Source organism: Phyllostomus discolor, chromosome 1, assembly GCF_004126475.2.
Source record: "Phyllostomus discolor isolate MPI-MPIP mPhyDis1 chromosome 1, mPhyDis1.pri.v3, whole genome shotgun sequence".
NCBI classification, from domain to species: domain Eukaryota; kingdom Metazoa; phylum Chordata; class Mammalia; order Chiroptera; family Phyllostomidae; genus Phyllostomus; species Phyllostomus discolor.
Genome location: NC_040903.2, coordinates 112,347,095 through 112,361,764, shown reverse-complemented (window position 1 = coordinate 112,361,764; position 14,670 = coordinate 112,347,095). Strand labels below are relative to the sequence as shown.

Genomic DNA, 14,670 nt, shown 5'->3' with positions numbered 1-14,670 from the left:
CCCTGGCTGGTGTAGCTCAGTGGATTGAGTGGGGGCTGAGAACCAAAGTATCACAGGTTCGATCCCCAGTAAGGGCACATGCCTGGGTTGCAGGCCAGGGCCCCCAGCAACCACACATTAATGTTTCTCTCTCTCTCTTTCTCCCTACCTTCCCTCTCTAAAAATAAATAAAAAATAAGAGTCTTTAAAATGTTATGTCCTTGCTTGAATGCTGACCATGAATTGTTGGATGTATTCCCCTGAAATGCTCCTGTTACAATATTTTTGGCTGAATGACTATTATTAATCATTATTTTTCACTAATATTATTCCTTCTGTATTGCTGAAAACATTACAAACTGCCATTGTAATATTCAATCAATATTATATTAAGATAGTTAAATTTAAATCTATTGAAAAATGAGGCAATGTTACTCTGAACTTTCTTATTACATATTGTTTTTTCTCTGATATTTTCAATAACTACTAGAAAAATCTAATCATCAAATTTATACAACTGATTTAAAATTTATTATTTGTTGCATCAAGTGAAGACACAAGAAAAGCAAACGAAAAATATTATAGCCCTGGTTGGTGTGGCTTAGTGGATTGAGCACCATCCTGTGAATCAAAAGTTCACCAGTTTGATTCCCAGTCAGGGCACATGCCTGGGTTGCTTGTCGGGTCCCCTGTAGAGGGTGCACAAGAGGAAAACACACATTCATGTTTCTATCCCGCTCTTTCTCCCCCCTTTCCCCTCTCTCTAAAAATTAAGAAATGAAATCTTTTTAAAAATTATACACACAGACAACAGAATATTGATTACCAGAGGGAAGGAGTGTGGGTGGAAGTAAAGGGTAAAGGGGATTAAATATATGGGATTGAAGAAAATTTGACTTCAGGTGGTTAGCATATAATGCCATTTAGAGGTGATGTATCATAGAATTGTGCACTCTAAACCCATATAATCTTATAACTAATGTCACCCCAATACATTTAAGTTAAAAAGTTTGTCAGAATTAATATTAACTTTTTATTATTTAAATAATATCAAAGACAAGATTTACTGCCTTCCAAGTTTTATTCATTAACTGATTTTTGGTCATTAGTTAAAAAGGTGTTTTTGCTGAAATTGACATTATTTTATAGAAACTAAACTCAGCACTGACTGTGAAATGGGAGGTGGTCTTTTCATCAGTGGCACCACAATGCGCATGAGCCAAATCTCATCGAATGTACAGGTAATCAATAAGCTATAATTTAGGCAAGTCTTGTGATGGTATTTTGAGTACTGGGTGACTCAGGAATTGTTTTTCTATCCCCTTCTAAAGGTTCTTTTTAAAGTTAATGGAATCTTCTTAGTGTGGCTGACATAGATTTTCACATGTATTGAAATGTCATTTTATATTTAGAACATATTTAGTACCACCATTGTCTGATCACAAGGAGATGCCATTTTATTTCCTTTATATAACTATTAAGTACTTTGGGCCCAAGAATCTTTTAATTTGAAAGACTAAAATGATACATAGAATATATATTTATTGAGAAAATAAAAACATATTAGTCTCTTAGGTTTTATGATGATATGCATATTAATAGACTTATTATATCTCACTCAAAGATCTTCACAATATTTGTAATTTTCATAATTGTACTGATTTGAGGTAATGGCAAATGAGAAAATATAGATGCTATTGCTTAGAATAAATGCATTGAAGCTTACCAGCCATTAGCATTAGTTGGAAGTAGCTTATCTCTTTTTGGGATGCAGAGGAAATATGACACCACTAATTTGAGTTAGTGAAAATGAAATATTTCAAAACATGTATGATAATAAAAGAAATAAATTTTAGCAGAATTTCATAATTGGAAAGCCTAGAAAGTTAGTAGCTTACATGAAGTGAGTACAGTGGCCACAGATAGGAGCTGAAGATATACTGAGGAAAAATATTTTACTACATAATTTTACACAGTATTCTCACAGTGCTGTTTCTACTAGAGGTCGAAGTATGAGAAACTAACAAACTACACATCCAGTTAGAACCAGGAAGAGTAGTATGTGATAATTATTGTGTGATAAAAGAGGTGAGTTGACACTAAAGATCAAATTTGCCAGTGGAAAAAAAGAAAAAAAAAAGAAGATTTTATTTCCTAATTTAAGTAATCAATTAATAAATTCATTTTATGACTAGAATCTAAAGATTGGCAATGAAATTACTGAGGAATGTTTTCAATCACATCTTTACATTAAAGATATAACTATTTTAGCAGAGACTTCAGGTTCATAAAAATCTAAACTTGAACTGCATGTGAATGGAGTGGGGTTCAGAAGGCAACTTAAATGCTTTGTTAAAACAGATTGATAACAAACAAAACAGAAACAGACTCATAATTGTAGAGAACAGAGTGAAAGCTGTCAGAGGGCAGGGGATTGGAGGTTTGGGTGAAAAAGAAATTAAGCAAAAAAAAAAAAAAAAGCCAAACCAAGCCAAACCAAACCAAACCAAACCAACTAAAAACAATCTCATAGACATAGACAACAGTATGGTGATTACCAGAGAGAAAATAGGGTGTGATGAGATAGAAGAGAATAAGGGGGAGATAAATGGTGATGGAAGGAGACTTGACTTGGGTGGTGAACACACAGTACAATATACAAATAATGTATTATAGAATCATACATCTTAAATTTATATAATTTTATTAACTAATATCACCTCATTAAAGATAAAAAACCTTATTGATGTGCCCCACAATCATGGATTATAATTTAATAAGCTTTAGGATGGGGTCCAAGAATTTTAAAAATATTTTATTTATTTATTTTTATAAGGTAAGGAAAGAAGAAAGAGAGGCAGAGGAACATCAATGTGTGGTTGCATCTCATGCACCCCCTACCTGCCAAACCTGGCCTGCAATGCAAACATGGGCCCTAACTGGGAATTGAACCAATGACCCTTTGGTTCACAGGTTAGCACACAATCCACTGAGCCATATCATCCAGAGACAAGAATTTGAACTTTAAGAAGTGTTCAGATGCTGCTGTTGCTTCTCTGGTGAACCACTGGTATAAATTTTCCAAATTAGGTGAAAATTATTTATATGAAAACATACACATTATTTTATATTTAATAACATGAATTAAGAAACACTGGATTATTTTTGTTGCTATCGTCATTGTTCTTTCACCTCAAGAATAGAGTTTCCAAAATTAAATATTTAAATGTTATACAATAGCTATCTTTTATTTAGTTTTGTTATGTGTATTTAAGGAAAAGTTTTAAACAGAGCTGCTTTAAGTGCATACTTATTATGGGCTATAAAATTTTAATAGGATGAGTTGACTTTTAGAAGTTTCTGATGATCTCAATGAAATTTAAAAAAAAATCAGAATAAATCCATGGTTCTCTATGGTTGTTTGAGAGACATTTTTGAAAGCTGCCATTGACAAGATGGATTACAATAGCTCCATAGAAGTTCATGCCACTAGTTATGATTCATACAATAAAATTCTGTGGTTTTGTGTCAGTGAACTAAAGTGAGTGTATTAGTCATATAAAGTGTTTGAAATCAAATATATTCTTTATTTTTAATTCTATGAGGAGGATAAATTGACTATCAAAACAGCACACTAAACCTGTAAATTAGACTGTTCTAAAAATAACTTTTATCATTATTTAAAGCAAAAGGAAATGGCCTGCTTTATTTATTTCAGAGATGATAAGTATGAGCAAAGTAGGTTATGAACATTCTCACACTTATGAGTTTAATCGCACAGAGAACAACTATAATATACGCTTATGTAATATTCCCTGGGCCCATTGTCAAACACATAGATACTGAGTTAGCTAGTCTGACACTCCTGATATTCTACAGCTATTCAAGAGAATGTTTCATGAGCAGTAAATATGTTTAAACTGGATATTTATAATTACATGGCTTTAAGTAATTTAAATAGAATATTCATGTGCATGATGCCTTGTAAGATGTCAGCCTTGTGAGGTAAGCAGAGAAATCCCATGATTAAAGCAAATATTGCTTTCAAAAATAGTGTTAAGTTCCTAGTTTAATTTCAATAAATTTTAATTTCAAGGAATATTCCAAGTAATGAAAAGCGGTGGCCTGCAAACAAGACTACTCTGCCCAGTGAAGCTGTCAATTAAGATGGAAGGGAAATATGGAGTGTCCTAGACAAAAGAAGTCTCAAAAAATACACCTCAACCATACCAGTGCTACAAGATATGTTAAAGGGAAAGCTATAAAAGGAGGAAGTAAGAATAAGAGAGATGAACACAGCTACAAAGGGGGTAAAATGACAATGAATAAGTACCTATAAATAATAACTTTAAAAATACAAGTTTAAATGCCCCAATCAAAAGACACAGGGTAGCTGAATGGATAAGAAAACATGACCTGAACATGTGCTGACTACAAGAGACCCATCTCAGAAAAAAAAAGACCTACACATACTGAAAGTGAAGGGCTGCAAAAAATATTCCAAATGAATAGACAGGAAATAAAAACCTGGAGTAGTGAAACTTAGACAAATATACTTCAAAACAAAAGCCATAAAAAGAGACACTGGAGGACATTTAATAATACTCAAAGGAAGAATCCATCAAGAGGACATAAACATTGTAAACGTATATGCACCCAAGATAGGAGCACCAAATATGTAAGGAAAATTTTGCACAAATTCAAAAAAAATATATAGACAGCAATGCAATTATAATAGGAAATATTAACACCCCACTGTCAAAAATGGATCAACCTTCCAAGCAAAATATCAACAACAATATTGTGGCATTCGACAATGCCATAGATCAAATAGACTTAACAAATTATATATATATGGTCTCCTCTCATCCCAAAGAGGCAAAGTAAACATTCTTGTCAAATGTATATGGGACCTTCTCAAAGATAGACCACATATCATAATTGGAAACAAAATCAACCTGGACAAATTGAAAAAAAAAATTGAAAGCATGTTAAGTGTTTTCTCAGACCACAAAGGCCAGAAAGTAGAAACCAACGTCAAGGAAAAAAAGCTCAAAAACACTAAAATTCATGGAGATTTAATAGCTTGTTATTAAACGATGAATGAGTAAAGAATGATATAAAAGAAGTCAAAAAGATTCTGGAAACAAATGAAAATGAACACAAAACAGTCTAAAATGTAGGGGATACAACAAAGGTAGTCCTGAGAGGGACATTCATAGTGATATGACCTACCCTAAAAAGATAGAAACATTTGAAGTAAACAACCTAACACTACATCTACAAGAATTAGAGAGACAACACAAAGCCCAGATCAAGTAGAAGGAGGGAAATAAAATCAGAACAGAATTAAAGAACAAAAAGAGCATTCCAGAGGATTAATAAATCCAGGAGCTGGTTCTTTGAAAAAATAAACAAAATGGACAGGCCTTTAAGCAGACTCATTAAGAAAAAAGAGAGAAGACCCAAATAAACAAAATAAAAAGAGGAGAGATTACAACTGGTACCACAGAGATACAAAGGATTGTAAGAAATTACTACAAAAAACTATATGCCAAGAAATTTGAAAGTCGGGATGAAATGAAAAATTTTTAGAAAAATATAATTTCCCAGAACTGAATGAAGAAGGAGGAAGCCTGGACAGACCAATAACAGCTGACAAAATGGAAGCAGTAATCAAAAGTTTCCCAGCACACCAAAATCCCTTAATTGGTGGTTTAAGAGGAGAATTTTACAAAACTTTTAATGAAGAGCTGATGCCCATACTTCTCAGACTATTCCAAAAAATTAAAGAAGTGGGAAAACTCCCAAACTCTTTTTACGAAGCCAGCATAATCATAAATCCAAAAACAGATAAAGATGCAACAAAGTCCCTGGCTGGTACAGCTCAGTGGGTTGAGCAGGGACTGCAAAACAAAGGGTTGCCAGTTTGAGTCTAGAGTCAGGGCACATTCCTGAGCTGTGGGCAAGGTCCCCAGGGGAGTCACATGAGAGGGAAACACACATTGGTGTTTCTCTGCCTCCCTTACTCCCTCCCTTCCCTTCTTTCTAAAAATAAATTAAAACCTTAAAGAAAAGACACAACAAATAAAGAAAACTACAGGCCATTATCACTGATGAACTTAGATGCTAAAAAAAAAATATTGGCAAAATAAATCCAGCAATAAATTAAAAACATCATATGCCATAATCAAGTGAGATTCAACCCAGGTATGGAAGGATGACACAATATTCTCAAATCAATAAATGTAATACAACAAAGGAACAAAACAAAACACAAAAATTGCAATCATAACAATAGATGTGGAAAAAGCATTTGATAAGGTACAGCATCCATGCATGATAAAAACAACACTCAGCAATGTGGAAATAGAGGGAGTATACCTCAACATAATAAAGGCCATAAACAAGAAACCTACAGCCAACATCACACTCACTGAGCAAAAGCTAAAAGCTTACCCATCAAGATCAAGAAAAAGACAAAGATCTCTACTTTCACCACTTCTATTTAATAAAGTATTGGAAGTCCTACCCAAAGCAATCAGACAAAAAAAAATAAGAAGCACCTAAATTGGAAAGGAAGAAGTAAAATTATCACTCGTTGAGGATGATATGATTGTATACATAGAAAACCCCATAGATTCCACCAAAAAACTACTCCACCTAATAAGTGAATATTTCAAAACATCAGAATTCATAGTCAATATCCAGATATCAAAGGCATTTTTATACACTAACAATGAAAGTTCAGAAGCAGAAATCAGGAAAAAGTCCCATTTGCTATAGCACCAAGAAAAATAAAGTACCTAGGAATATACTTTACCAAGTAGGTGAAAGGCCTGTACTCAAAAAATTACACAAAGTGAAGAAAGTAATAAAGGAAAATATAAATAAATGGAAACACGCACAGCGCTGATGGATTAGAAGAATCAACACCATCAAAATGTTCATATTATCAAAAGCATTTAATAGATTGAATGTGATCATTATTAGAACACCAAAGACATATTTTACAGACATAGAACAAACATTTCAAAACTTTATATGTAACTGTAAATGACCTTGAATAATCATGGTAATTTTGAGGAAAAAGGCAAAGTAGAACAGATCACAATACCTGATGTAAAACTATTTTACAAGGCCACTATAATCTGGTATTGCCATAAGAACAGACACATAGAACAATGGAACAGATCAGGGAGGCCAGAAATAAACCCCAGACTCTTTGGTTAATTAATATTCAACAAAGAGTGCAGAAGCATAAAATGGAGTAAAAATAGCCTCTTCAACAAATGGTGTTGGGAGAGGTGGAAGGCTACATGCAAGAAAATGAAATTTGATCACCAACTTCCACCATACACAAAAATAAATTCAAGTCGGATAAAAGATTTAAATATAAGCCATGACTCCATAAAAGTCCTGAAGGAGAACATAGGCATGAAAATCTCAGATATCCCATGCAGCAATATTTTCACCAATATGTAACCTAGGGTAAGGACATAAAGAAAATAATAAACAAATGGGATCTCATCAAAATAAAAATCTTCTACACAGATAAAGAAAACAACACTCAAATGAAAAGAGAAGCAACCATATGAGGGAAGATATTTTTAATCATACCTCAGAGAAGGGTTGATCTCCAAAATATATAAAGAACTCACATGACTCCACTCCAGGAAGACAAACAATTCAATTAAAAAATAAGCTAGGATCTGAACAGACACTTATCCAAGGAGGACATACAGAGAGCTCAGAGACATATGAAAACATGCTGAGCATCACTAATTGTCAGAGAGATGCCAATTAAAACAACAATTAGATACCATTTCACACTGATGAAAATGGCAATCATAAACAAATCAACAAACAAGTGTTGGAAAGGATATGGAGAAAATGGACCCCCAGTGCACTGTTCATGGGACTGCAGACTGGTGCACCCACTGTGGAAAACAGGATGGAATTTCCTCAGAAAACTAAAAATAGAACTACCTTTTGATCCAGCAATACCACTGTTGGGATTATATCTTAAGGATCCTGAAACAGAAATTCAAAATAACCAATGTATCCCAATGTTTATAGCAGTACAATCTACATTAGTTAATTGCAGGAAGCAACCTAAGTGCTGATTGCTAAACAAGTGGATCAAAAACTGGTGCATATGCACAATACAATAGTATGCAGCAAAATTAAAGAAGAAGTTCCTACCCTTCACAATAGAACGGGTGGAACTAGAAAGCATTATGCTAAGTGAAATTAACCAGGTGGTGAAAGAGAGATACCATATGATCTCACCTATAACTTAAACCTAATCAACAAAACAAACAAACAAACAAAATATAACCAAATATATCGAATTAAAAAACATTTTTCTTTCTGTTTGCATACACACACACACACACACACACACACATATATATATATATATATATATATAGAGAGAGAGAGAGAGAGAGAGAGAGAGTGTTTCATCCCAAAGAAGCTAAATACACATTCTTTTCAAATGCACATGGAACATTTAAAAGATAGACTACATGATAAGACACAAAACAAACCTCAACAAATTCAAGAAAATTGAAACCATACTCAGCATTTCCTCTGACCACAAGGGACTGAAACTAGAAACCAGCCCCAAAGGAAAAACACCCAAAACACCCAAAACACTCAAAATCATGGAGATAGAATGCCATGCTATTAAACAATGAATGGGTCAAGAATGAGATTAGGGAAGAAATCAAAAAGTTTCTGGAAACAAACAAAAATCAACTCACAACAACCCAAAATTTATGGGTCACAGCCAAGGCAATCCTGAGAGGGAAGTTCATAGCAATACAGGCCTACCTAAAAAAGATAGAAACATTTCAAACAAACTACCTCACCCTATGCGTACAAGAACTCAAGGAACAACAGCAAAGACAGCCCAGAGCAAGTGGAAGGAAGGAAACAACCAAGATCAGGGCAGAATTAAATGACATAGAGACTAAAAGCACAATTCTAAGGATCAGTGAATCCAGAAACTGGTTCTTTGAAAACATAAAAAAAAAAAATCAACAAGCATTTAAGCAGGCTCATCAAGAAAAAGAGAGGGCCCATAAAAAAATCAGAAATGAAAGAGGAGAGACTACAATTCACACTACAAAAATACATAGTATTGTAAGAAATTATTACACAGAACTGTACGCCAAGAATTTTGAAAACCAGTGTGAAATGGACAAATTTCTAGAAAAATATAACCTCCCAAAACTCAATAAAGAATAGGCAGAAAGCCTGAACACATCAATAACGGCAGACAAAATTGAAACAATTATGAAAAAACTTCTGACACACAAAAGCCATGGACCTGATGGTTTCACAGGAGAATTCTACAAAGCATTTAAGGAAGAGATAACCCCTATCATTCACAGACTATTCCAAAAAATCCAAAATTATGGAAGACACCCAAACTCTGTTTATGAAGCTAGCATCATCCTAATCCCAAAACAGATGAAAACAAAGCAAAGAAAGAAAACTTCAGGATAATATCCCTAATGAACATAGATGCTGAAATTCTCCACAAAATATTGGCAAACTGCATCCAACAATACATTAAAAAGATCATACACCATAACCAAGTGAGATTCATCCCAGAGATACAAAGATGTTACAATATTTGCAAATAAATAAATGTAATATATCACATAAACAAAAGCAAAGACAAAAATCACATGATCATATCAGTAGATGTTGAAAAAGCATTTGATAAGGCACAGCACCCATTTATGATAAAAACAGTCAGCAAAGTGGGAATAGAGGAAGCATTCCTCAATTAATAGAGGCCATATATGAAACACCTACAGCCAACATCACACTCAATGTGCAAAAAGTAAAATCTTTTCCACTAAGGTCAGAAACAAGGCAAGGTTGTCCACTTTCACCACTTCTACTCAACACAGTATTGGAAGCTTTAGCCACAGCAATCAGACAAGAAAAGGAAATAAAAGGCATCCAAATCAGAAAGGAGGAAACAAAACTGTCATTGTTTGCAGATGACATGATAGTATACATAGAAAATCCAATAGACTGCACCAAAAAACCGCTATACCTAATAAACAAGCTTAGCAAAGCAGAGGGACACAAAGTCAATATCCAGAAATCGAAGGCATTTTTGTATACCAACAATGAAACATCAGAAGCAGAAATCAAGAAAAAAATCCCATTTGATATAGCAACAAGGAAAATAAAATACCTTATAATAAACCTAACCAAGGAGGTAATAGACCTCTACTCAGAAAACTACACAACACTGAAGAAATAAATCATTCCACAAACAAATGAAAACATGTACCGTGGAAACATACACTGTGTTCATGGGTTGGGAGGATTAACATCATCAAACTGTCCATACCACCCAAAGCAATTTTCAGATTCAATGCAAAATCTATTAAAGTATCAGTGGCATATTTCACAGACATAGAACAAACACTTCAAAAACTTATATGGAATGATAAATGACCCAGAATACCTGCTGCAATTTTGAGAAAGAAGAGCAAAGTAGGAGGGATCACAACACCTAATATCAAACTGTATTACAAGGCCATTGTAGTAAAAACAGCCTGGCACTGGTACAAAAACAGACAGACAGACCAGTGTAACAGAGAGTCCAGAAATAAACCAAAGTCTCTATGATCAATTAATATTTGACAAAGGGGCAGCAACATAAAATGGAGTAAAAATATCCTCTACAACAAGTGGTATTGGGAGAGCTAGACAGCTACATGCAAAAAAAAAAAAAAAATGAAACTCAAACACCAACTTGCACCATACACAAAAATAAATTCAAGTTGGATAAAGAATTTAAATATAAGCTGTGACACCATTAAAGTCCTAGAGGAGAACATAAGCATGAAAATCTCAGATATTTTCACTGATATGTCCCCTGGAGCAAGGGACATAAAGGAAAGATTGAAGACTGGTACAACCAGTATGGAAAACAGTATGGAATTTTCTCAGAAAACTAAAAATGGATCTGTCTTTTGACCCAGCAATTCCACTGCTAGGATTATATCCTAAGAACCCTGAAACACCAACCTAAAACAACCTATGCACCCCAATGTTCATAGCAACACAATTTACAATAGCCAAGTGCTAGAAACAACCTAGGTTCCCATTAAATTAATGGATCAAAAATAATGGTACATTTACACAGTGGAATTCTATTCCTACCCTTGGCAACAGCATGGATGGAACTGGAAGGCATTATGCTAAGCGAAATAAGCCAGGTGATAAAAGACAAATACTATATTATCTCATCTTTAACGGGAACCTAATCAACAAAACAAACAAACAAGCAAAATATAACCAAAAACACTGAAAGTGAGAACAGGCTGAAGGTGACCAGAGGGGAGAGGGGAGGGAATTTCAGGGGAAAAGGGGAAGGGTTTGAAGGAACAAGTATAAAGGACACATGGACAATGACAAGGAGGGGTGGAAATGGGAGGGAGGTGGGGAGCACTGGGAGGGTGGGCTGGGATGGGAGTAAAAGGCATAAAACTGTATTTGAACAGCAATTAAAATCAAAATAAAAAAATAAAATAAAATAAAAATTTTAAAAAATCATTTTTTTTTTACTTTTACTGTTCAGATTGTTTTCTGCTGATTTTTATTTGAATCATTGCTTTGATTTTCTGTTTTACCTGTTCTGCTTTTGATCCCATCTAATGCATTTTTTTCTCTTTTTATTGTTGACACTATTAGAGATGTTCCCAATTTTATCCTACTTAGTTCCTCCATCCAGCCCACATCACCCTAGTCTTCAACACATTGCTATCTGTGCCCATGGTTATGTATATATTCATATATGTTCTTTGGCTATTTTATTCCAGTCCCCTACACTCCCAACCCCTCAATGAATTGTCAGTTACATGTATCTCAGCCTCTGGTTTTATTTTGTTCATCAGTTTATTTCAGGGTTGTCAAACTCATTTTCACCAGGGGCCACATCAGCCTCACAGTTACCTTCAAAGGGCCTGATGTAATTTTAGAACTGTATAAATGTAACTACTCCTTAACAATTAAGCGAGAGCTTGATCTAGCTGCTAGGTAGAAACAAGGTACTGGGCCAGATAAAACAAGGTGGAGGGCTGGATTCAGGCCATGGGCCTTGTGTTTTCAGCTGAGGTTTATTTTGTTCATTAGATTCCACATATAAGTGAGATCATACAATATTTATCTTTGTCTGATTGGTTTATTTCACTTAGAATAATATTCTCCAGACCTATTCATGCTGTCATAAATGGTGTGATTTCCCCTTTTTTATAGCTGTGTAGTATCCCAATGTGACAAGGCACCACATCTATTTTATATACTCGTCTACTAGTGGGCTCTTGGGCTGTTTCTGTATCTTGGCTCTTTATTTGTTTGTTTGTTTGTTTGTTTGTTTTCTTGGCTATTTAAGTAACACATCTATGAACATGCATTCTTTCTAATTGGTGTTTTGGAATCCCTAGTATATATTACAAGCAGTGGGCTCACTGGGTCAAATGACAACTAAACTTTTACTTTTTCTGAGGAAAGTCCATGATATTTTCCACAGTGACTGCATCAGTCTGAATTCCCACTAGCAGTGCAACTAGTGTACCTTTTTCTCTACATCATCACCAGCGCTTGTTTGTTGATTTATTAATGATAGCCATTCTGACAAGTGTGAGGTGATACGTCATTGTGGTTTTAATTTTCTTATCTCTTTTGATTAGTGACATTGAGTATTTTTTCTTACACTTGTAGGCTATTTGTCTTCTTGAGAGAAGTGTGTATTCAGGTCTTTTGCCCATTTTTAGTTGGTTTGATTGTCTTCCTTTTGTTGAGTGGTATAAGCTATTTACATATTTTGGACATTAAACCCTTATCAGATGTATCATTGGCAAAGTGTTACTTCATATAGTGGGTTCCTTTTTTATTTTGTTGATGGTTTCTTTTACTGTGCAGAAGCTTTTTAGTTTGAATAATCCCACTTTTTTCTTTGTTTCCGTTGTTCCCTAGGAAATATATTGACAGAAATATTGCTATGTGAGATATCTGGGAATTTGCTATGTCTTATAGGATATTTACAGTTTATGACTTACATTTAAGTCTATCATCTATTTGGATTTTATTCTTATGTATTGTATAAGTTGGAGGTCTATATTTTTACATGTTACAGTCCAATTTCCTCAAAATCATTTAGTGACTGTTTCTATTCTTTCATATGCTCTTGCCTCCTTTGTCAACTATTAGTTAACCATAAAGACAGGAGTTGATTTCTAGGCTCTCTTTCCTTTTCCATTGATCTATATGCCTGTTCTTGTGCCAATACAAGACCATTTTAATTATAATGGTTTTGTAGTGTAGTTTGATATATGGTATTGTGATTCTTCCAATTTTTTTTTTCTTTCTCAAGGTTGCTGAGGCTATTTGGGGTCCTTTAGGTCCCATATAAATTTTTTGAATATTTATTCTAGATATGTGAAATATACCATTGGTATCTAAATAGGAATTGCTTCATATCTAGAGATTGCTTTGTACAATGTGGACATTTTTTTAATTTCTTTTTTTTTAATTTCAATCATTGTTCAAGTACAATTTTCTTCCCCCTACTCCCGTTCCAGCCCCTCCACCCAACCCTCCCCCCTTCCCCCCATTACCCCCCACCCCTAGTTTTTGTCCATGTGTCCTCCAAATTTGTTCCTGTAATCCCTACCCATTCCCCCCTGAAATTCCCTCTTCTCTCCCCTCTGGCCACTGTCAGACTATCCCCTATTTCAGTGTCTTTGGTTAACAATATGGACATTTTAAAGATGTTAATTCTTCCAATCCATGAACATGGTTATGCTTCCACTTTTTTAAATCTTCTATTTCTTCTTTCAATGTCCCATAGTTTTCTGAGTAGAGGACTTTTACTTCCTAGCTTAAGTTTATTCCTAGGTACCTCTTTTTGTTGTTGTTGTTGTTGCAATAGTAAATTGAATTGTTTTCTTACTTTCTCTGAGAGATCATTATTTGTGTTTAAAAATGCCACTGACTTCTGAATATAAATTTTATATCCTGCTACTTTGTCAAGTTCATTATTAGATATAGTAGTTTTTTGGTAGAGCTTTTAGGGTTTTCTTGTATAATACCATTTAATCTATGAATAATGCTAGTTTTCCTTCTTCCTTTCTGATTTGGAAGCCTTTTTTATTTCATCTTTTCTTATTGTGATAGCTAGGATTTTCAGTACTATGTTGACAAAGAGCGGTAAAAGTGAACATCCCTGTCTTGTTCCAGATCTTAAGGGACACTATTAACCATTGAGTATGATATTGGCTGCAGGTTTTTCATATATTGCCTTTATTGGGTTGATATGTAATCTCTCTACTCATACTCTACTGAGAGATTTTTTATCATAATTTGATGCTGGATTTTATTAAATGTTTTTGTGGGTGTCTATTGATATGACTGTGTGGTGTTTACCCTTCATTTTGTTTATGTGGTATATCACATTTATCAATTTGCAAATATTGTACCAATCTTTCACCCCCAGAGTAAAGCCCACTTGGTCATGTTGTGTGATCTTTTTAAGTATTTATGGATCTGATTTGCTAATATTTTGTTGAGGATCTTAGACTCTATGTTTATCAAGGACATTGCCTATAATTTTCTTTCTTTTTTTTTTTTTTTGTCTTCATCTGATTTATCTGG

At 34.2% G+C, this 14,670-nt stretch overlaps 1 long non-coding RNA gene across 1 annotated transcript; it reads left to right on the top strand.

The window, feature by feature from the left end:
* The first annotated feature begins 7,133 nt into the window (after positions 1-7,133).
* Positions 7,134-10,750, top strand: LOC118500293. Its single transcript, XR_004902868.1, has 2 exons — positions 7,134-7,229; positions 10,662-10,750. It is a non-coding gene; the product is annotated as an uncharacterized LOC118500293 (long non-coding RNA).
* The last annotated feature ends 3,920 nt before the right edge of the window (positions 10,751-14,670 follow it).